At 41.0% G+C, this 22,723-nt stretch overlaps 1 protein-coding gene across 1 annotated transcript in view; it reads left to right on the top strand.

The window, feature by feature from the left end:
* The first annotated feature begins 21,676 nt into the window (after nucleotides 1-21,676).
* Nucleotides 21,677-22,723, top strand: part of sema4ba (sema domain, immunoglobulin domain (Ig), transmembrane domain (TM) and short cytoplasmic domain, (semaphorin) 4Ba) — a 44,788-nt gene continuing 43,741 nt past the window's right edge. The window contains exon 1 of the mRNA XM_047596627.1: nucleotides 21,677-21,889. The gene's annotated coding sequence lies outside the window, so the exon portion shown is untranslated. The remainder of the gene's footprint in view (nucleotides 21,890-22,723) is intronic.

The raw sequence follows: 22,723 nt of genomic DNA, 5'->3' as shown, positions 1-22,723 counted from the left end.
ACGAAGTCAGGTGTGCGGGGTGAGATGAAAAGGCCCGGGAGCCCACCTGAAACCCGAACAGGCTGCTGAGTTGAGGCCGAACTAAAAATGTGTTGAAACTGTTGGTTAACTAACACGGCTCTAGGCTTCATGCTATTTTGAAGGTGCTCTGGTGCGTGGCAGACGAGCCGCGATGCTACATTTAAATAAGGAAACGGGAGAGTTTCAGTCTCAGTCATTCAGGTCATGACAGTCAAGTTTCTGATGGGTTATACTCACAGCGTCTCCTATTTAAACCTCAGACTTCCCACCAGTGCCTTGGAATTGAAGAAGTTACTGGAATGAGTGGTGAAACGTCTTCTCAACGGGTCCAGTTGCCTTTTTAAACGTGCGCTTTGCCTCCGATGCTAGAATATTGACGACGCGAGTTCTGCTTAATTCATATCCAAGCCCCTGAAAGCTGTTAACTAGAGAAGGCTCTGTTGGAGTTGTCGAAACTACAAAAACACTCAGCCAGGTTATAGAGCGACACCTCTTTCACCTCATAAACAGTCTGTGTCTGAATGCGGACAGATGTGTCAAAGCCTGTTTCCTATCAGAAACACCTGAGAGCGCACTAAAAATATGCTGTGTGGGTGAGATTTTCTCACCACGGAGTCCTCATTAACCCACATTTCGATGAGTGACACAGTCATGTGGCTGTGTGGATGTAAATGTAAGGATTTCTTTCTTCTCTCTGTTACATGTTGTGTATTATAATTTTAATCGCCGGCTGTATTAACACATTTGTGACTACTTGTGGACAAAACTGGAACCAATCCCTGTTATTTACCTGTTATAAACTAATCTGCCTCTTCGGGCCGGCTGGCTGTGGTTTAATCAGATTTGATTGATAGCGCGTGATTCATTTTCTCATTCGAAGTCGGTTGTGGTTTAAATTGCGAACGACGTGCCATTTTTCAAGAGGAGCGCAGAAAGAAATCCAAATAAGGGAATCTCTCATTTTCAATAACCGCAAATCTTGTAACTGGTGTGTCTCTGTAGCACCTCGTCAGTCATGCTGAGATAACAAGTTTTCGAAGCGGTTTAAGCAGGTGGTGTTTTACATTTTTCCTACTGCCTTGAAAAGACCAAAACCAAAAACAAATTTTTCCTACGAGCAAGTGTTGACTGCGTAGCCAAACCTTGACATGGCCTATTGATTTTGAGCCAAATCCGCCTGTGTTCAAAATCTATTAAAAATACATCACTGATCCACAGCGTTGCACGTGTTGCTAGATTACTATGAGCATACAGCGTCTTTCTGTCTTTTTTTAACTATAACTCTTTTAATCTTAAAGCAAAAAATAATCCCCATCTAATGCACACAAATCTACACTTGGCGGCCCGATGCATGCATGTAAAAGGGAGAGCTGGAAAACACCTCAGGCTTCTGTGCAGTCAGTTAATTTGATTTATTTGTTGTAATTTGGCACTCACATTTGTCTTTTAACTCGATTCGCTTTTAAACATGAGCCTAGGTTTATTCTTTCAGGCTTTAACTTGACTTCTGGGGTGACAAGGCAAGTTAAAGACACTGAGCTTTTGTCTCATCCCTCCTGATTTAATCTAGCACCTGTTTGCTATGCAAAGCCTCAAGAAGGGCTCTTTGATATAGGGGTGTGTAGCGTGTGTGTGTGTGTGTGCATGCGTGTGCTTATGTGTGCGTGTGTGTATGTGTGTCTAACACTCTGGTTCAAACTCTGATGCTATCACTTGCATGCACTCACTAATCTGGGCTCTGAGGGTGGCCCTGAGATTTAAATGTTGTGCCTTTCTTCCCTGAGAAGTTAGCGCAGAGTGTTTGTTTTTTTCAGTCAGACCTGAAGAAAAAAAAAATTAATAATCCCTACTGAGTGGTTAGAATCAAAATTAATCTGTTGTTAAAATGGGCTAATGTTAAGAAAGTCAGGATTAATAAGGAATCGTGTGATATCTCACCCACGTGTTCAAGCCATTCACCACAGGACCCATTCTGAGAAAGGAAACGCCTGCAAATAGAAATCAAAAACATTACAGGTCACGCTATGGACCTCTGAGCAGGAGATAGTTTAAAGAAAACATATTAAATGCACTCAGCGTCACTTCATTAAAAGCCGCCATTAGCATTTATTATCATGTCATTGCAGTTGGCCGTTGTATATTATGAATGTGTCCAAAGTAACAGTTTTTACAGTATATTAATTATCTAATTAACGATCCAGCTTCATACCTGAGCTCATTAAAATCTCTTCTCAGAAAAACAGAGATTTGTTTGGAGAAGCTTTATACTGTACTAGTAAATACCAAAAATATATCGATATACTGTAGTAGTAGTAGTAGCACATAATAATGATGACTGAAATTATGATCCTTTTACAGTTAAGTAATCGTAAAAACATGTAGTAATTCAAATAGAATTAGATTTAGATAGATTTAGATTTAGATAGATTTAGAGGCCAGAGCCTGAAACCCTCAGAACAAGCACTAAGGCGACACTTTTCCATTACCTCGAGAAATGCGCAAAACTTAAATATCAGAATAAAAAACTGGTAATGGAAATGCCTATGCTTCGAGAACCCTCTCAAATATCGATAGAAACTTTTACCCTCTTATGAAGTAGTTTTTCAGACGTGTCGATATAAAAGTTTATCGCAAAAGTGCAATGGAAACAATTTTTATGCATTTCCCGTCGCTGGAGATGATGCAGGGAGTCATGTGACCAGTTTATTTTAAGTCCATCTTCCTCAAAGTGAAGTCTCATGTGACGAGATATCACAAGCTCGTTCACTAAACACCTTTCAGTGGAAACATGTGCAAAGCGCCTTTGTAATTTATCGAAATTTCAGAAATATCTATTTATTTTGAAAAGAAAAAATTCTGTAATGGAAACGCAGCTAGTGGCGAAAATGAAACTCCACTTAAACACGAACAAACCTTCTGTCCTAACAGAAGCTGCAGTTCCAGAGAAATAAAAAGGGTGTATTTGTTTTATTTCAGACTACATTTCAGCTTGTAATTGTCCCTGTGTGGATTTACAGACAATGTTCCTGGGTAGTTAACTCCGTTAAAGACGTGGTTGAATTCTTTTGGTCTTGGTTGAACACTTCATTTGTACAAGTATTTACCTATGTCAGGGGCATATTTCTACTCCCTTTACTTTGGCCACTTTGAGTGCGACTGAAGTCTGGTCAAACACAGTATTTTGTTTGATCTGAATACAGCCCTGTAAGTGGATATGTGCCGCATCCAAAATCCACAGCCAGAGACTAAAGGTAAATATCTCCCTGTGTCTTGTACTTTGGTTGTACTTTGTACTCTGATTCTGACAGAAACTCCATCACAAGGCCCCTCCAGGCTATTGGTAGTCAATAGGGCTCTGTGCAGCGTGTGATGTTGTGCTGCAGGCCTTATTCTGGGCTTTGATAAGCTATTCTGTTACCTGAATATATCAGTTTCAGTTTTTGTCATGTGTGAAATCCCCCTTTTTTTTCCTCCTCCTGTCACTGTTTTTCATCCACAGTGCGACCCAGCTAAATGCGGTCAGAATCTAAAGTGACACTTTACTTTTCCCTGTGAAATATCATTAGTTTTTGTTGTTTTTTAATTTATTTAACCTGCAGCCTTGGGACACTAAGTCCACCAGATTCAATGCATTACGCACAAAGTTAAGGCACCACTCAGCGCTTTGATATTTGATTTTTTTTTTTATAGGTTTGATGAACATTTGTTCTGCTTGTTTTTGCCCCATTCATGTGAGACCACTGTCCCAAGCCAGGCCCTTTGTCATTTATTAGTCTACCACTGCAGTCTCCTAGTCATTGCTTGCAAATTATCAAATTGCACAGAATTAAATAAACCTATTCAGACCAGATGCAACATATGCATTTATATTCCTTGAAGTGCTGTAGCACACCATGGTTGCATTGTGTCAGTTACATGCGCACATAAATGCAGGTACCAACCCACTCGTCGTACAAAAGCTCCATGGAACAACTGAGTATAGGTCTTCAACAGGGGGTATGTGACCCCTACGGAGTGTGCGGGGGTACTGCAGGGGGGTTTCAAAATCTTTGGGTGATCAGACATTTTTCATATATTTTTTTAACTCCCCTCCCACCAAAATTTAAATTTGTCTAAATGCACCTTGTCTGTGAAGGTTCTCAGTCATCCAGGTCACGGTAATCCAAAAATAGATGGTAAATTAAATCATAGTCCCCCTCCTCTGTTTAGAGAAGGTTTTTCCACTTTGACATAGATGGCTTTCCTTACTCTCAAACCATCTGTCCTCTCTGGCCAGGACTTTGACGTTGGTAAGGAGTGAGTGCCCTTTGTCCTTCAGGTGGAGGTGGACTGCTGAGTTGTTACCTGATGAGCTGGCTCTCCTGTGTAGGGCCATGCGTTTCTGGATGGGAATTAGTGACCCCAGTTTCTGGTCAAGCAAGTTTCGGCTGGGTTTTTTCCTATTTAAACCTCAATTTCCCACTAGTTTATCAGAACTGAAGAAGCTACTCGGATGAGTGGCAAAACGTCTTCAAGAAATTCCAGCTGACTTAATTCAAGGCTTTTTTTTGCATGAATCCAACATATTTTAGCAAAGGGATAAATCGAGATTATCTTTCAGTTGACACTCCACTCATTCAGGAGCTGTCTCAACAGTGTGCAGTTTCATACAGAGTGCCACACTAGCTGAGACCTGTCATTCTAAACTTCCTGTACACAGTAGGCCCCGCCCCCATCACTGTTGAGCCAATCACAGAGCTGCATATTCCATGCTGACTCTGTTGGGTTCCCTGAGAGCCTATTTAGTCCCTGGTATGAAATCCAGACGCATGCTCCAGAGAAGCAACAATGGCCGACTGAGGCCAAAATGTTTTGGTGATTCACTGTCCCTACTATATTTAGCTATGTTTAAAGGTAAAGGTATGTATGTTTATGGCAGTTGCACAGTCGTTTGAAATTTGAACCTGAATTATTTGAATGTCTCAACATTGAACGCAAAATGACGGTAATAATGTATATTTATAAATAGCACTGGAGTGTAATATAAAACACATATAGTAGGTAGAGGGTCCCTGCTTAATCTCTCCATCACTTTGGCCTGAAAATTAGTTGAAGACCTCTGAACTAGAGGTTATACTTAAAGTGAAGTCACTAGCTTCTCCCATTCACGTTTGTGTTGTGAGATGTATTTCAGTTACAATGCCACTTGTCGACGACACATTATCACAAAGTTAATGTTTGCACTAAGAACTGAGCCAAAGCAGATGGATTAACAAACTGTTAGTTTATTAATAGTTGTATTAGTTTTCTTTAGTGAGAGTGTGTTGCAGGATTATTTCTTTAATTGCTACTAAATGTCTTCATCTGCTGTGATAGTTATTTAGTTATTGATTACTTCGGTGTTAGGATAATGTCTGTCTTTATCTGTTGTGCCTGTGCACTTTACCTCTTCACCGTGGGATAGTAAGAAACATTCTTTGTGACTTATTGATTCCCTTATTGATGCACCTGTTCAAATAGTGCAGGATTCTGGGCTCTTGAACATCTCGAGGACTCGAGGGAGACGTCGGCCTGAAAGTAATGTTGATAAATAAATGTCAGCTGCTTCCTGTTTGTTCAACTGGTTTGTTGCTACTTCTCGTCTAAATCGTCTAAATCTCTCTAATCTTTTGACGAAGTTTAGTTCATAAAGTTCCTTCTTCCAACAGCCCCTCTGGAAGCTAAATTTACTAACAGACAAGTACCATTACTGGATGTAAAGAGCTTCTAATCACTGGCAGTGCAAAGATCGAGAAAGATGGTGAATAGGAGGAGGAAAATGTTCCTGACCTGGAGCTGCTCTGTGTGAGTCCACAGATGTTGCGGGTCACTGAGTAATACTTTACAAATCCAACCAGACATCTGTCCTTACGCTTGGCCGTGCCTTGGCTCGTTCACTGAATGGCCAGGTCAACTAAAAACACTCTTGGCCACAACAGACAAATCGGTGTTCGCGCATCCATAGTAAAAGGCGTCTATTCAGAGAATGATCTCAGGGTTTTGTAAAATTGACATTTGATCATTTACAGTAAATATCCTGCTGCAATATCTGTTTATATCCTGATATGTCCGTTTCAACTGAACCTGAATCCATATGTTTATCTGTACATACTCTGCACTTACTGCTTCTGTGCTTCTGGTTAGATGCTAAGTGCATTTCAGTGCCTTGTAATCTAATCCATTAATGTTATATTTCTGTTATAAGTAATTTTGTTTCATAAACAACATATTTCTTTGCATTTGTCAATTGTTTTTCTGCCTTTGGATTAAAAATCCTCTGCGCTGAGTTTATTTTTACGTGGATGCTTCTGAGAACATGAAATAGAGCAGAGCGCTCACTTACGGTAAAGTGTATAGCTGCTTTGATTTTTATCTGAACGCTGTTATTCTTCTGGGCTTTCACGCAGCAGCAGAGATATTTAGACACCTGTTCTTTATTTCTGTGCAAAGAAAAAAAGAAGAGCCCGTATCCAGTGCTAAGTTTGTTTCATGAGTGTCCCAGCTTTTCTTCTGAGGGCTACAGTGTTGTCATTTTGACCCGTATCAAATCGTGCAGCTGGATCCATGCAGCGCCTTTGTTGTTCACTTGCCTCACATCCAAACCCGTTAGTCATCGTGGCTTCTGATACAACGATTGATGTGGCTTTGTCAAAGCGTTGTCAGTAACTCAGACTTAAAGCCTTTTCTTACTTAACAAGTTATCATGTTATACCTGGGATAAGATAACAAATTGGATTGTCCAGGTGCAGCAATCTGTAGGAAGGGCAATGGGACTTCCCCATTTAAGATCACTGTCTTTGTAGTGACTCTGTATTAGGGAAATAAGAGCTTCGCATTTTATCTCAAAGTTCATTGGGAATTGACTCATTTTTGGAGCCAGCCTCAAGTGGCCATTTAAGGAACTGCAGTTTTTTAGCAATTTGGCTCCAGCTTTCTTTTAAAAATTTCAAGTAAATGACACATGGCGTCCTTAAATGCCAGTAGTTGTCTGAATCTAAATTCAGTACACCAAATAAGTGCTGTATTTTGTAAATATAATATCCTTTGCATAAAACTGGGGTCTTCGACTTTTTTCAGGTCACAAACCCCCAATTCAGATATTCTATTCAAATAATGCACTGCTTCAAATATTCATTTTTTTATTTTTTTAATTTCAAACATGTGCAACAGCAGGGTGGCCATGCAACTGCTGCATACATAAACATATCTCACATTAACATACATGGGATTTCACTTGGGAACTGAATAGGCTCTCTTTAAAATTGTGGGGGGAAATTAAAAAAAAATATATAAAAAACATCTAATCAACCAAACATTTTGTGACCCCGGCTGCAATACCTCTGCAGACCCCAAGGGGTCACAGACCCCCTATTGAAGACCTAGAGTGTAACACATAAAAGTTTTGAACAAATAGTGTAATCCCAAATTGTGAATGTGTCAAAGTTGAACTTTCATTTCTAGCGCTGTAGCGTTTCTTTGTGTTATTGTATGATATTGTAAGACAGTATCACAAACAAGACTAGACTTGTGGCTTGCGTGCATGAATGTGTAATTATATTATGCTGCAGCAGCAGCATTAGATCTGTAGGGCTTTCTGAGCGTGTGGTGCTAAAATTATGTATTATAGAGCCCGTTTGATATCATATGTGAAGTCTCTTCCTGACAGTTATCAAAGGTCATACTTGCACTTTGAGTCCCGTCTTTTCAAAGGATGAATCATAAAGGGATTTGAGTAAACACTGGAGGTAATGAACACAGGAGGTGCCAAAATCACAAGGGCCGTCTATGACAGATGGTCAGTAACTGACTGACCAGGCTAGATCACAGCGTGGCCCGGCTCAGGGCTTCCTCTGTCTCCGTGTCAAACACTGTAACATAAATCTGATGAGGCATGTTTTCACGCCAAAGCTTTGGACCGTTTCCAGCTTGTATGTTACTGTTGTGTTCCTACATGCTCGCATCCAAGATCTCCTGATGGACTGAAATCACTTCCATGTGATGACATTACTCCAGCTGGATGCTAAATAATGAACACATTTATTTGTTGTGTAGATAATAACTGAAACAATTAGTTAAAATAGCAAAAAAAAAAAAAGATTATTCCCGCTCTTCATCCTTTCTCTTTAGTGAGGATTATTTGGGTTTTGGACCTTTGGTCAGATAAAACAAACTACTCGATGATATCACCTTCGGCTTCAGGATATTGGACAAGGTATTTCTTAATCTTCTCTGATTGTTTGTCGACCAAATGATTAACTGGCTGGCTAACAGACAATGAAAACAATCGTTAACAGCCCAGGCTCATGAAATGGTCACAAAACTGAATCAATTAAAATCCTTTCTCGTGAGACGTTGTATCAATTTTGAAATTATTTCTGTATCTGTCATGCCGGCACCATGCATTTTCTATGGTGCATTTTTAACACACAAAATAAAAGAAAACAGCATACAAAAGCAGTCTTCATCCTTAAAACTGATATTCTTTCATTGGTCTTTCTACTTGTTGACACTGCGCCGTCACACAAGTGTAACAAAAAAGGAAGTTCTTGTCCATGAGCACAAATTAACCGGTTAAGGTCTATTTCATGAACTGTCGTGAGACCATGTTGTAGCTTTTTACCCTAATTTGGAGGATCTGTTGATGAAATCCTCTGAGCTTCTAACATCTCGAAGAAAAGTAAAATAAAGCCTTGTATGAAAAACACAGTTATGCAAAGTATAATATAATTTTCAAGTGAATTAGTCACTTTTTGAAAACTAATAATCTAGAACAACTGTTCCAAACCGCAGTGTTCAGAAAACTACTGATCAGGCAAAACATTATGGCCGCCTTCTTAATATGGTGTAGGCCTCCCAGGAGACTGAAAGTCTCACAGGAGAAGTAAATAACATTGACCATTTTGTGACAGTTCAATGTTCTGCTGTGAAACGCCTGGACCTGGCATTAATGTGGACCTGCACCATATTAGAAAGGTGGTTGTAATGCTGAGCCCGATAGGAGTATATATTATCTGCACCACAAGTTCACTTCTATAATCAGACTTTTGGACTGTTAGTCAGTTACCAGCTACGTACGTATGTATGTACAGATACACAATTTGCATTTATAGGCACAGTAATCATAATTCTTGCTGCATGTACTCTGCTATTCACCTCACATTTGCATCTCCATTAGACTCCATTAGAGATTAGTTAGAGCCTTAAACATTCAGTATGGGAAAGGATGCACAGGCAGTAAATATAGTAGAGTGGTCTGAACTGTCAGTGCCCGTCCGCTTCTCCTCTCTCAGTGGAGACGTTGTTAATGATAATGTATTTTATGTGTGGTTGACCTGGATGCTAATGAGCTTGTTTTTTTGTTTTTTTTTTTTCTCTCTCTGTATCTTTTTAACTCTCCAGGACTATAAGCAAACCCCGCTTGTTCCAGATGTTTGTCTGTGAGAGAGTGCATCTATTTTAAAAACCACAGAGGTCAGACTCAAGTCTCAGCACAAACTTAAAGGAAACTTACAAGGTTCCTTTTTTTGTGTGTGGTTGCAGCACAGAACTGAACAGAAAGGACATTGTTTTTGTGTAATCCGTGATTCAGGTGTGTCTTATTTCTCCAGACTGAATCATTGTAATTAAAAGCTTGATTCATGTTAACCGTCTGTAGTCATAATCTAGGGATCCTTGTTAGACCTGGGTGTACACAGCCCTGGTTGTCATGGTGGTGTTGATGCCAATGGCAAGATCTTGCAATGTTCAGGTGGTAAATACCCTTAATCTAAGTCTTTGCAAATCTTGTAGAGACTGTGATCGTAAGGCACTCAAGGGAGGCCAGCTCTGCGTTGTCTCATGTTAATCTTGTAAAGAGAAAACACACAATGCTCTGTATTTATTATGCAGTTAAATCGTTCTTGTTTGCTTGTAACTGTTGCTAAACTGAACTCGACTATTGAGCATTTGCCTTTTGCAAATCCTCCTACTCACTGACTGATCGTCTTTAAAGGTTTGGAAATATCTGTACAATTTGTCTCAGTCCCACCTCTGCAACAGTGTAATTATAGTATTCTAACACCGCAGCTGGCGTTTGTATTTATTGCTGCGCACAAATCGATCCCGGAGCTGTGCACCACCACGTGCAGATCGCTAGATTAATTGATATGTTTGCACATGTCCTGCCCATTCGTTATGTCGTGCCCTGATAATCTGTCCCCTCCACTACAGAGCCATCACACACACACCAACTAATGAAATTCCCTGCAGCTGCTTGTGTGATGGTTTATTAATTGGAATAGTGGGATGAGTGTCAAACATCTGACAGTGAACGTGCACAAGCGCTTTTATATATTAGTTAGAGCCATAAGTGACCGAGCCGACCTCAGAAAACTAATGCAAGCGGCTTTTAAGAGCTGAATATAATAACTGTGCTGCAGCCCGCTGCAGTTGTGCTCTTATACTAACACTGGAACATACAGCAGGTGACATTTATTAATGAGTTCTTACACTCTTGTATTTTATTTGATCATAAACTCTGACTAAACGGTTGCAAATAAAATTACTACAAATCACTTTTTAAGTGTATGTTTATTTTGATTTGAGGTCTGAGTATTAACACGCTGCATGCGCAAGAGTATAAATGGGTGCGCACACATATCAGGCATAACATTATGACCACCTGCCTAATACCATTAGGTCGTTCTGAGGGTGTCCTGTGCTGTCTGGAAACAAAATGTTGTTAGTGGGGGGCCTTGGGTCCTCTGGGTTGAGGGGAGGGGCCTCTGTGGATCAGCTCACAGATACTTGACGAGTTTGGGATCTAGTGAATTACTGAATTTAGAGGCCAGGCCCAACACCTTGCACTGTTTTTCATGTTTTTTGAGTTGTTCCTAAAGTGTTTTTGTGTGTCTGTGTCAGGCTGCATCCTGCTGGGGATGTCTACTACCATCAAGGAGTGTCATTGCTATGTGGTGGGGGTGCCTGGTCTAGTCTGGGTGGTTGGTACATGTCCATATGAATGCCAGGTTCACACACATTTGCAGTTAAGGATACCAAGGATACTTTTTTATTCAGCTGTTTTTCTTTCAAGTTTGACCCTGACCAAGTTGGATGTGTTTAGGTGAAGAGAAATGAGGAGCTTCACCTTCACTAACTGATCTGAATTTAGCTCTGAAAGATTCTTGCACCAGGGCAGCTGAGTTATCGTTCTAACACCGTCTTTAACCCCCTCCCCCAACCCCTCGAACTCCCTGACATATCGCGTAGATTGTTGTGGTTCCATGCTGTCCGTGGTGTTGCCCGAGAATGCGAGCAGTTGTCGCATATCTTTGCACCCTTTGAGGTACTGCCACACGACCCAGCAGCAGGCAAGCATCCTCTGATCTGGTCTGTTTCTGGGCTGAGCTAAGTTTAGAGGCCTGCAGAGAGGGGTGACCTGAGCAGATTTCTGGGCGAGGTACAGAAATCGAGGCCTCGGCGGCTGCTGTTATCGACTGTGCCCTGCATGCTGTTAGCCGTGGAGCGTACACCACTGTCGGACCTGGCACGGAAGTATGCACATATTGACGAATCCATCTTAGAGTTTGGTTTAACCTTAGTAAACTCAGGACTAAAGTCATATTTCTGCACAATGCGTTGCTGTTAGATTTTTAAACTCTCAGTTGCATCACTTTACCCCAATATGCAGTGTACATACGTAGAAGAAAGATATAAAACATATAAGAGAAAAGTGCCACATTACATTGCCTGAAGTAAAAGTGGCCCTCTTTAAATAGAAAACTGCTTCAAGGAAGGTTTCAATGGACAGACGACAGATTAACAACACCAAGAATTGATCTGTTTTGCACGCAAGAAAAAATAAACTATTTAAATTGTTGTTACAAAAGCAAAAAGTCACCTCTCAGCAGAGTCCTCAAATACAACTACCTCCTTGACTTCCTAATGTGAGTGAAGAACTGTATGTACTTGTGCCTGCACTGCGGTTAGCATGTATCCAGTCCTAAATATTTCACGAAGTGACTCAGGATAGACTAAAGCTAAAGCTGCTCTAAGGCAAACCCTGCACACATTGTCTGCGCATAGTATCTGGAGAAATTGCTTTAAATCATTTAATCCGAATATACAATCACTTGCCGGTTTATTACATAGTACATCAGTGAAAGCTAATTTATTCCAATTTAACAGCCTTGCACTAAATTTCAGCTAGTGACAACGTTCAGTTTGTGTTGAGACGGTGTAAGAAAGGTAGTAATTCAACTGTGTGATCAGTTTGGAGGATGTGTGGTGCTGCTAACCTGTGTCGAATGAAGCAGAAAAGCGTTTCGAGGTCTAGTCTGGGTGCCGGTGGCGGTCACATGAAGTTAGCAGGTGGATAAATGAGACCTCTGATGACACACGTAGGAGGAGGGTTACGTGAAAGCCTGTACGCAGAATGACAGATTTACAAAGACTGTGAAACTCGGATTTATGGGCTTAAAGGAGGAGGGCAAATAGAACATTGGACAAGAGACGTAGATATTTGAGAATGAAGTGATTTTGACAGCGTGGGAAAGCGGAGTTGATGAGGAAGTAGAGCGTCAGGAATGGTGAAACTGAACGCAAGGGGACAAATCCTTCTCATTGTGGTGACAGAGATTTATTAAATGCATGCGTCTCTTGACTATTAAAACGATAAAACTAGGTGGATCTATTAGTGTTAAGGCGTGCCTAATAAAATGGCCACAAAATGTGACGCGTACAGTACATTTACCCGTCCTTGCCTCACTGTGCACAGTATTTATTGTCATAGTCAACCATGTGTGACTGAGCTCACAAACCATGAACCGGAATGATCATTATGTCCTCAGTTGATCAGCCAACTGTTTCGGAGCCACTCACACATGCTCTCTATAGACATTTGAATGTCACATCACCCCTAAAGCTCAGCTTAAAGTTTGAACTGACGGTAAACACGTAGGAATCCTCTGAGACCTGGAACAGACAACGCTCCTTTTGATCTCGAACTCCAAACTGAGGAGGCTGATTTGCTTTTCCTATTGGAATCCCACCCTGTCATTAGAAGTGGCTGCAGACAGACGCACGCGGCGGATAAACAGGCTCCCGACGTACCTGCTTTTTAAGAAGAGCCCTCAAATTACTGCGGCTCAGACAGAGTCAGAGAAACAGACTCATGTGACGTTCGTGGGGCAGGCGTCACTGAGAAGTCTAGCTTTATTTTAGAGAAGTTTTTATTGAGGGACACGATTTTATTTTGGCTAATGTTTAACCAGGAGATCAAACATGCTTGTCTGCCACTACATGGAACGTTCAATATACTAATGGTATATCACCACCATGTTGATCTAAGGGTTAATGATGATGCCAAGATTAGTCAGTCAGTTTTTTTTATTTCATTAACTTTATAAGTCCAGTGAATAGAAAACTAAGTCAACATTTAGTGACCACCTTTAAGGCTCCTTTGGAGGCTGTCTCACTTGTTTCTGTCCCTGTTCACATCATCCCGGACTGGCCTTTTCCTTGTTGCCATTGCTGATAGTTAATTATGGCTCTTGGCAGCAGGTTTAGATTTGTTGTGGTGGTGCAGAATTAGGTTCCCACGGGTGATGTCACAAGATTAAAAAAAGAAATACTAATACTTTAATTATGTCTCGTAGAAAGACGGGACAATAACTACATGTGGATACGACACAGTGTGGGTTGTGACAACCAAAAATATACAAGAGGACGAAAGGACAAACCTCTAATGCATCTAAGGGCTCAAAGATACTTATGCAAAATCTGTTAACGTATTTATCTCATTTAGGCTAATGGAAACGTTAGCGGTGGGTACTGGCAAGGACTTCACGATACGATATGTATCACGATACTTTATGATACTGTGATATATTGCAATAATCTGCGTAGTTCACTGAAAATTTTTAAATGCAGCTTAAAATACAAGTTGTGTACATGTACATCATATGACTCAGTGAGTCAAAAAACAATGTTAATTCCAATTACCCATTTATAATTTATTGCGCTTGTTTGGAAAAAGTGGATCAAGTTTCTTGCCACTTAAATGGCAAAACACAGTTCGAAAACCTCTGAGTGGAAAACATGACTTTGCCTTTTTAAAATCGATATTAAGACATTCAAAATCAATATTGTATCTGAAGAAAAAGTATCACGATATATTGCCATATCGATATTTTAAACTATATGTAAACGGTAACATAGTACTATAGATAGACAGATAGACAGATAGATAGATAGATAGATAGATAGATAGATAGATAGATAGATAGATAGATAGATAGATAGATAGATAGATAGATAGATAGATACCATCTGTTCAACGTCGCCAAGGGCTCTGACCTCTCTTCACATCAACCTATCACTGGTAATTGTGATACGCCTGCTTTGTCAGCCCCGTGTGGTGACTAGAAGAGTGTTTCTTGAGGGGACGAGAGTAGGACATGAATGGGAAGGCGAACTTAATCGCGGCGTTGCCAAGGTAACGTAGAACATGATACTGCAGTGAGAGTCTGTAAACAAGGTGACTGGTTAGGCGGTGCTGTAACAGAAGAGCCCGAAGTACTCACCTGTAGCCTCTTAGATCAGCGGCCAAGTGGATGGAGTGGGTTCATGTAGCGTTTTATGAACGTCAGGTGTTTCCAGTACTAGAGCTATTTTTATTCCGGGTGGATCCATTTACGGCTGGAAATTCATGAGAGGAGATACTCCACATGCCACTGCAAGAGAAAAAAACAAGAAAAGGGAAACTTTGCACGTGTTGATTTGCATGATTTCTTAATGAAAATTTGAGGGAATATAAAAGATGCCTCACTACTCACATTAGCACATTATGTCAGGAGATGGGAACAACAGTGGCATTCACCTCTTTACCCTTAGCCATCCATTATGTTATAAAGAGCAAATTCTGTGTGCTATCACTGTCTGTAGCTCTACTCGAACTTACGACGAAGCACTGGTCAGTGTCATGGGCTCGGGAATGTCCCACATTGCACCGGAGCTTTATCTGAGCAGCTGTAGCGGAGCCCCCGAGACCCCGAAGGAAGGTGCCAAGGGCGGGGCTCTGTTATCATTCAGCTGTAAGCACTATGCTGGGGATTAAGATCACTATTATAAGACACAGTAATAAGACACAACTGCCGCTCTTTATCTTTTTACTGACGGCAGTTGTAAAACTTTAAAGGCAGTTGTGTGGTGTGTGTGTGTCTATATATATATATATGTGTGTGTGTGTGTCCAAACTTTTGACTGGTAGCGTTTGTAGCCCATAAATGTGAACAAGGGTGTGCTCAGAGTTGACATATGGAGGAGATTTACATAAGCATAGGTGGTTTATTCAGAGAAAGCCCTGAGTTAAACTTGTTTAAACAAATGCTTGAGCAATCTGTTGATGGCAGTTGTACTGTATATGCAGTTTGACACACACTAGGCCGAGGAGTGCTCATGTTTTTGTCTGACAAAAGCCAGGCTTCAGTGATGTCTGAAATAACCTGATAAACTGGTCCAATTTGTTTTCCCCAGAACAAACCAATTTAAGTTAAGTTTCAGTATTAATTACTTGCTTCAGTTTGGACGTTCAGTGAAGTTGTAGTGTGGGTGTTGCTGTTTGTCCAGCATTGTTGCAGCTCGTCAGACCTTTTTAGCCCAATTTATGAAGCTCGTTCATAGGAGGAGTGTGTTGGATATAGAGATCTCTCTGATTGGCTGTTCAGCTTAGCAAACCAGTTCACAAGTAGACAAAAGTAAGTAAGCATTTGAACATTTAACTACACCAATATTAACAGTGGACCAACTGATCAACATGAATCAGGAGATTAGAGATGTGACGTTGGCGAACGAGCCGAATCTGTTGACCGGCTCTTTAAAATGGCTCTATAAAGAAAAAATGAATTTGCCAGAATGTTATAGCGGTATAATGGTTATAATGGTTAGCATAGCTGCCTTGAGTTGATCTAGAATCAATATTTCTGAATATTTCAAACTCGGGTAGCCCACCAATAAACTGGGGGATTGGGGGGGATTGTCTACATTTTTTATGATTCTGATCTAAATCTCAATTTATCATTCCTCCCAGTGATGATATATCGTGTAAAATGAGTTACCCCTCCATCTTAAAACTAAATAAATATCAAAATGAGGCAGTCTTTTGAACAGCTCTTTGAAAGTAACAGATCCACAACATCCAGCTCCCATCAAAGAGCCAAAAAATCCCAACTCTACTAGAGAGACCAGCTCCGTACGACAATTTGTAGGCAAGCTAGGTACCTGGCTTCCTAGCTAGTCCTAGCTCTTTCGTTTTTGCTTCTTTTGAATAACAAATACAGTTTATTGCCCCCCGCTGGATATGTTTTGGGATGGATGTAGAATGATTAAACGGTGGACCAACTAATCATCTTGATTCAGAAGATTTTGTACCGCTTAGCTTCCTAGCATTGCAGCTAATAGAGGCTCTTACAGAAGATTTATTTCCTCTCACGTGCTCCATTGGATGTAGTTTTTGCGCCTTTTGACCCAGACACGAGCGACATGTTGACCTCCGTTACCTGTACTTCTTAACGTCAAATTGGTCCTCAACACCTGTCTCAGTAAGTATTCAGAGGCTCTTGTCCTAATCTCTTAAAGCAAATGGATTTGTATGAATGTGCATTAAATTCCACCTCTGTTGAATTTGCGTTTGCCTGCATTTTAATCTGTGTTTGAAGGTCCAACATTACACTTATGTCTCCTGCGTGTGACACAGCGGTAAAATGAATGTGTCGTGGTTGTTGATTATTCGCGCTGCTTTTCAGTGGCTCCAGAGTGGATCAAGTCAGTCACCTCTGACCTTTTTAATTTTGAAAGTAGCAGTCTCTAGGGCTCAGGGAGAGGTGGAGGGGGAGGTGACTGTGGATGCTGCTGCTGCTGCTAAGTGAGATCAATCAACACCATGTATCACAGTTGACCATCTCTTCCTGCATGTGTGAAGTCTGAATAATTCATTGACACTTAACCCTCCAGGGGATATTCTCTTAAATTGGATTATGAAAATAGATTGCTTCTATGCTTGTGGTTGCCCCATTGTATACATTTTAATATTTATACGTGATTAAAAGATGGTTAATCTTTTTTTTTCTGGTAGTTTCTGTTATTTATGATAATTAGGAGCAGTGCCACTATTAAACTTCAGTGCCACGTCAGTAGAATCTGCAGCTTGCACACGTACATAATAAATACATGTGAAATATACTCTGTGGAGTTGCCAAGGGGACTTTTTCGGACATAATGAAAGGGAACATTATTACCACATGTTGGATTTATTTTTATTTTTTTTTTATGTGACGTTCATAATGGGTTTGTCCAAATTCCCCATACGATTGTGCTGCATCTTTTACGGTTTTTATTTGAAACCACTGAAGTAAGGCTTTGTGTCCGTGAAGAACAGGATGGTCTCATGTCAAGGTCACTGCCTTGTTTCTCAGTGCTGCCATTGTTTTTTCTTTTCTTTTCCCTTTTCGAATCTGTTTGCTACTGCAAAACAGACCGGCTCCTTGGTGAAAAAAAAAGGGCTTTTCACTGAGAGAGCTGAATGACGGTCTGTTTGCCGCAGCAATAATATTTCAAGGCCGTTGTCCCCTGCGGTCATGAGAGGTTCAGCCTATTCGTGTTAGCAAAGGTCAGGTCCGTCTGGAGTGCTGTTTACATTCTGGGGTACCCTCCTTTCTCAGAGATCCTCCCCTCATTGGTGTCACACTCACTGGAAATTACACAGCCTTGTCCGAGTACAGTCTGCATTCCAGCCAACCTACGATACTTGGCATGTGAGGAATGTCGTACGCTCCATTTTAAAATGGACAAAAGAGCAGTTGGGTTGATTTTTCTGCTCGTAGTGTCACACTTATTAAGGCCGCGCATACACTGCTCCTTTTATTTTCCTCATCTGTTTGCAATTTATAATAATGCATCCCTATGCTCTTTGCTCGAATGTGGAATAAAACAACACTTTTTGTTTTTAGGTTAGCGTGATTATTTTTCACTAAGTGCTCACACTGAAACACAACATTTTCCTAGCTTTGCGTACAGAGCATGAGAGCAGATTACAGATGGCTGAGTGGTCCATGATCATAAGAAGAGCCGGGCTTCGCTCTTCAACTGGGTATCAGGCCTTAAATTAAAGGAGCCTGCGCTCTGTCATTGCTGCTCTTCACGACAAGCTGTGTCATATTTTGCTGTGGTTTAAAACTGGTATCCTTCATTTCGACTTGACGCCCAAAACATGCTCTGGCAACAGTCCTTCAGACTCACGTAACCTTTTAGTTTGTTTTTCTTCCTGGAACTAGGAGAAAAAAAAGAAAAAAAAGTCGATTAAGCTAGTGAACTACTGAGCTGGACTGAACTTGACAATAACCAGAAACGCACAAGCTGCTCTGAAGTTCACCAGAAATTAAAAGGGAGACAATATTACAGGATGTTTTATATTTGAGTCTTGCTGATTCTTCATATCCTGTTAAATACTGTAAAGAAATAATCCACTTATCAAAGCTTCTTCATTAATTACAAATTGACCAGATCTGGTCTTCTTAAACTATACCTACAGCGAATACTTAGCACAGCAGCACAGATGAGTTTAATTTTCTTCTCTCTTTAGCATAATGTCACTTTGCTTTCTTGCTGTGGGCAACTGATCTACATATTTTTGAATCCAGATAATTTGAGTTATTTAAAATAGTTTGGTCTGTGACAGATGTGACGCTGTATGAGAGAACACAGCTGCAGCGCAATGTGTTACAGTCTGTTTGCTCTGTGACTGCTGTGCCGCTGAATAAGTTATACATTACAGACGGAATTATTATTAGTGGTGATGGCGATAACAGGTTTTTAGGCTCGGGTTTTAAAAATGCTTCAAAAATATTGGGAAATATTTCCGACGAAGTTTGCGTTTCCTCTGTCTGGCCCTTCGAAGGTATCGTGTGGTGGGTTTATTAGAGGTTGCGCCAGAAATAGAAGCCTTCAGGGATTGATGAGAGTGACTCGGATTCAAACTTGCAGTAAGTGATGAATGTGATGCGGAAGCCCTAAGCGGCCATGCATTCATACATATTATTTTCTCCGTTTTCTCCAGTTAATTTCCTCTTGATCTCCACAAACTTGACATGAAAACATGAAGGCACAACACAAACGGCTCACCTTACAATAGACCTATTATATTAGGTTATTATTTTACTAAGTGGCGGCTGGAGGTGAAATTTGGTGGGTGGGCTAACAAATGCATAACACCAATTAAATAGTTAACACAGCAGGAAAAGATACATCACCTACAACACACACAGTTACATCAATTACAGGTACACTATACTTTTTTTAGTGCTCCACATCAGTGGTTCGCTACTGGTCTGGCTTCAGGACCCCTTAATCACCTCTTAATGACAAGACCCCAATGGAAGAAAATTCTCAAATTTATTTAATTGGCAATAATTTAACACTCAGTTGGTGTTTTCATGAAATGTTGCAGTGTTTTTATAAATGAAATAAAAAAAAGGTGCAACTACTGAGACATAAATATAAAAGAACGCAAATTATGTAGGTTTAGCTGAGAATTGTCTGTATGACAACCTGCAGTGCACTACAGAAAAAACATCATATTCGGTCTTGAACAGAATTTGAACCCCAACCTTTTGTCTTCTGTGCAATTCCCAGTTTCGCTGATGACTACACCATCCGAATGCTAACTCACATCTCAGCGCATGTTTCCGATGTGACTAATGCTGTACGTCATATTTTCTAGTTTTGTCGGACAAATGTTTCAAATACACAATTCCTTGTTGGGTCCGTGCCGTATCTCCTCCAAAAAATAAGCACGGAAAACAACAGAAACAGAAAAAGTGAATTCTTGGCTACACTCGCCGTTAGCCAGTCCTTTGTTTCAAATCAAGAAAAAAATGTACGATTTTGTTCGTTTGTCCCTTTGAGTTATTTGAACATCGTTTGGTCCAGAATCTTAACTTCCATTGAGGAGTCATTGAGGAAAATGGATTAGAAATCAAGTAATTCCACCTTGTTCATGCTAACACCACCATAGCTGAACTGAACTTTGTGGTGATGTTGCTGCCCTTGGTTTCCCCAAAACTTAAAACAATCTGTTGTAAGTTATTTAAAAAAAATTAATTTCTTCTCTTTTTTGTTTTAGCTTGGGAGGGCTTAGCCCTGTTAGCCCATTTATACCGTCCCTGATTTCACTACATCATGGTGTTAAGTATAATTAAATATATCTAGATCTTGGGAAAACAAAACTTTGTTTTCCCCAGATAACGAGATAAATAACTCAGGATCTCGAGAAAACGGATCAAATTAACTCGTTATCATGGGAAAACAGAAAAAATGTGTATGTAAACACATGGGCTTCCGTAATATGAAACCAAAACAGTGAGCTAAAAACCCCAGACCCGGTGGGATAATTTACCATAATTATGGCAATGTGAGCTACCCTTAACGAAGAGTTGGACTCTCATTTGAAGATTTACCGCGTTTTCTATGATTATAGGATATTAAGGGTGCTGATATTTTTCTGTTGGTAAGTCATGCTTCGTTTTCCTAGACTTCGTAAGTCAAATAATTAGCCGGTAATCAAGAAAATAACTGTATTTTATTCTCCACACAACCACTTAAAAGAGTCATAAATAAATGTTATTGTATTTTAAGAGTGCCTGTGCTTCCCCTCGTTCCCTTCATACAGCAACAGTGTGATGGGAAAAGCCCAAATTAAACAGAGGAGCTTTTCATTGTGCTCACAACAACCTGCTGTACTTGGCAAAGAAATCCCTGTTATTTTCTAGCTCTTGGACTCAACGTATATTGTGGGTTCAGCAGTGTGTGTCCTCTTGACAGCGTGTACGTACTTGCGGGTGTGCGTCTGTATTTGTTAGGAAGCAGCGGGTCAGTGTGGTTGTGGCTAACCATTATTGTGGAGCACTGGTGTGTGGCGCGCCGACGCGTAGGTGGCGGATGGCTGGCCGTTACAGTCGGGGGGGGGGGGCGCTTCCCAGATGTGCTGAAAATATCAGCGTTTTCGTGACAAATTTGTTGTGACGGCCAAGTTTAAATATAATCATATGTGAGCAGATGTTTGGCCCGGGCTGTTGTACCTATCCCCAAACAAGTGCCGCAAGGAATCTCGGATGACCTTTTTCAGAGGTTGAATACCAGCATGCTTTGTGAGCACTGGTAAGCAAGCTCTGGTCACGCAATTGAATTACGACACAGAATAGACATTGTGTGGGCTTTTATGCACTGACTGGACACACACACACACACACACACAGCAGTCCTTGCCCCAAAGGGATGAACCACATTTTAGTGTACATCATCTCATATCCACTCTGACAACAAACCCCAATGACGGTACACAATTAAGAGCAGCTGATTTAATTATTTCAGAGGTCTGACGCTAACCACTGAGGGCATTTTACAGATACCAGATCATAAATATTAAATTTCCACATTGCATGCACCGAAAAAAAGAGCTCAACAGTGACAGGGAGAGAGCAGCTCCAAGGAGCACCTCCCTTCCTCTGTCCACTCCTCTCCCACCCTTCCACAGAGGCAGCCTATGATGTAATGTTCCTGCTGCTGATAGAGCAACCCCCTCTCCGGCTTTATTTTATTAATTTTTTTTTTTTCTTCCCCCTCCCCTTTCCGATGCGCTGCTGCTGCCGCCGCTCTCGCTGGTGCTGATAGTGGCGGTGGATGCGTGCGTGCGATGCCGGTTCAGCTGCATCCTTGAGCATCTCCCGGGATCCCTGCAGAGCTTCTTTTCCTCTGTCACCACTTGAATGAGAGCCGCTCCTACTGAGCACCGCAAGACCTCGTCCTCGGCTGATGAAAGGTAATTCGTCCGGCTCATAACACACACAAAAAAAAAAAAAATCCTAGGAAAGAGAGGAGGAGAGGAGGCAGAATAGGGAGTGATAGACAGGGGTTTGACAGAGTGTCCAGTTAGCTGCTGGGTAAATTGCTTCGGTCGCTGAAAGCTTCTTGTCGCCACGGTGTTGGATGCCATGGCAATTGCTCCCCGAGTGTGCGTGCATGTACTCTAGTATGGTGTTGGTTTCCATGGTAAAGATGAGACAGATCCCCGTGCCGGCTCAGAGGTAAATCAGCATGTGTCGGGGAGAGCTACAATTACCTTTGGTGTGAAATGATTCCTCATTTCCTGTGCGTTGTTTTCTGTTTCAGAAATATATATATGTTTTTAAAGGGCATGTAGTTAAAGATCTGAGCGCTCGTTTCACTTTTTCTTTTTTTTGTTTTCTGCACCAGATGATATCATATCTTACTTCCCTGAAACATACGGCTCACTTTGATTTGTCTGCTCTACAAAAACTGGGCGTGTACAATGACAGCCGTGCAGCCGAGATGAACGAAGCGATGGGCGTTATCTGCATGCAGATTTCTGACCGATTCGCAAATGAACGCCGGTTTTACAGGGTGTTACTGATGCTCAGTCGAGCACTTTTCCTTCACCGTCACCGTATTTGAACAGGACTTGCAGTTTCCAACTCTGCTCCGCCGTGGTGCCGGTCGCGAACGCACAGTAGTTGATTTTCCAGGAGTTGTTTAACCTTAACTCTTGCACTACATCAGATGCTAAGTTAATATTTTATGTCTCGTCTGCCCCACATGTAGATGGCCTTATAACTAATTCATCCCCAGGATTTTC

The sequence above is a fragment of the Mugil cephalus genome, chromosome 10 (assembly GCF_022458985.1).
Source record: "Mugil cephalus isolate CIBA_MC_2020 chromosome 10, CIBA_Mcephalus_1.1, whole genome shotgun sequence".
NCBI lineage: Eukaryota > Metazoa > Chordata > Actinopteri > Mugiliformes > Mugilidae > Mugil > Mugil cephalus.
The sequence above is the reverse complement of the archived record's forward strand: the minus strand, read 5'-3'. Positions and strand labels throughout refer to the sequence as shown.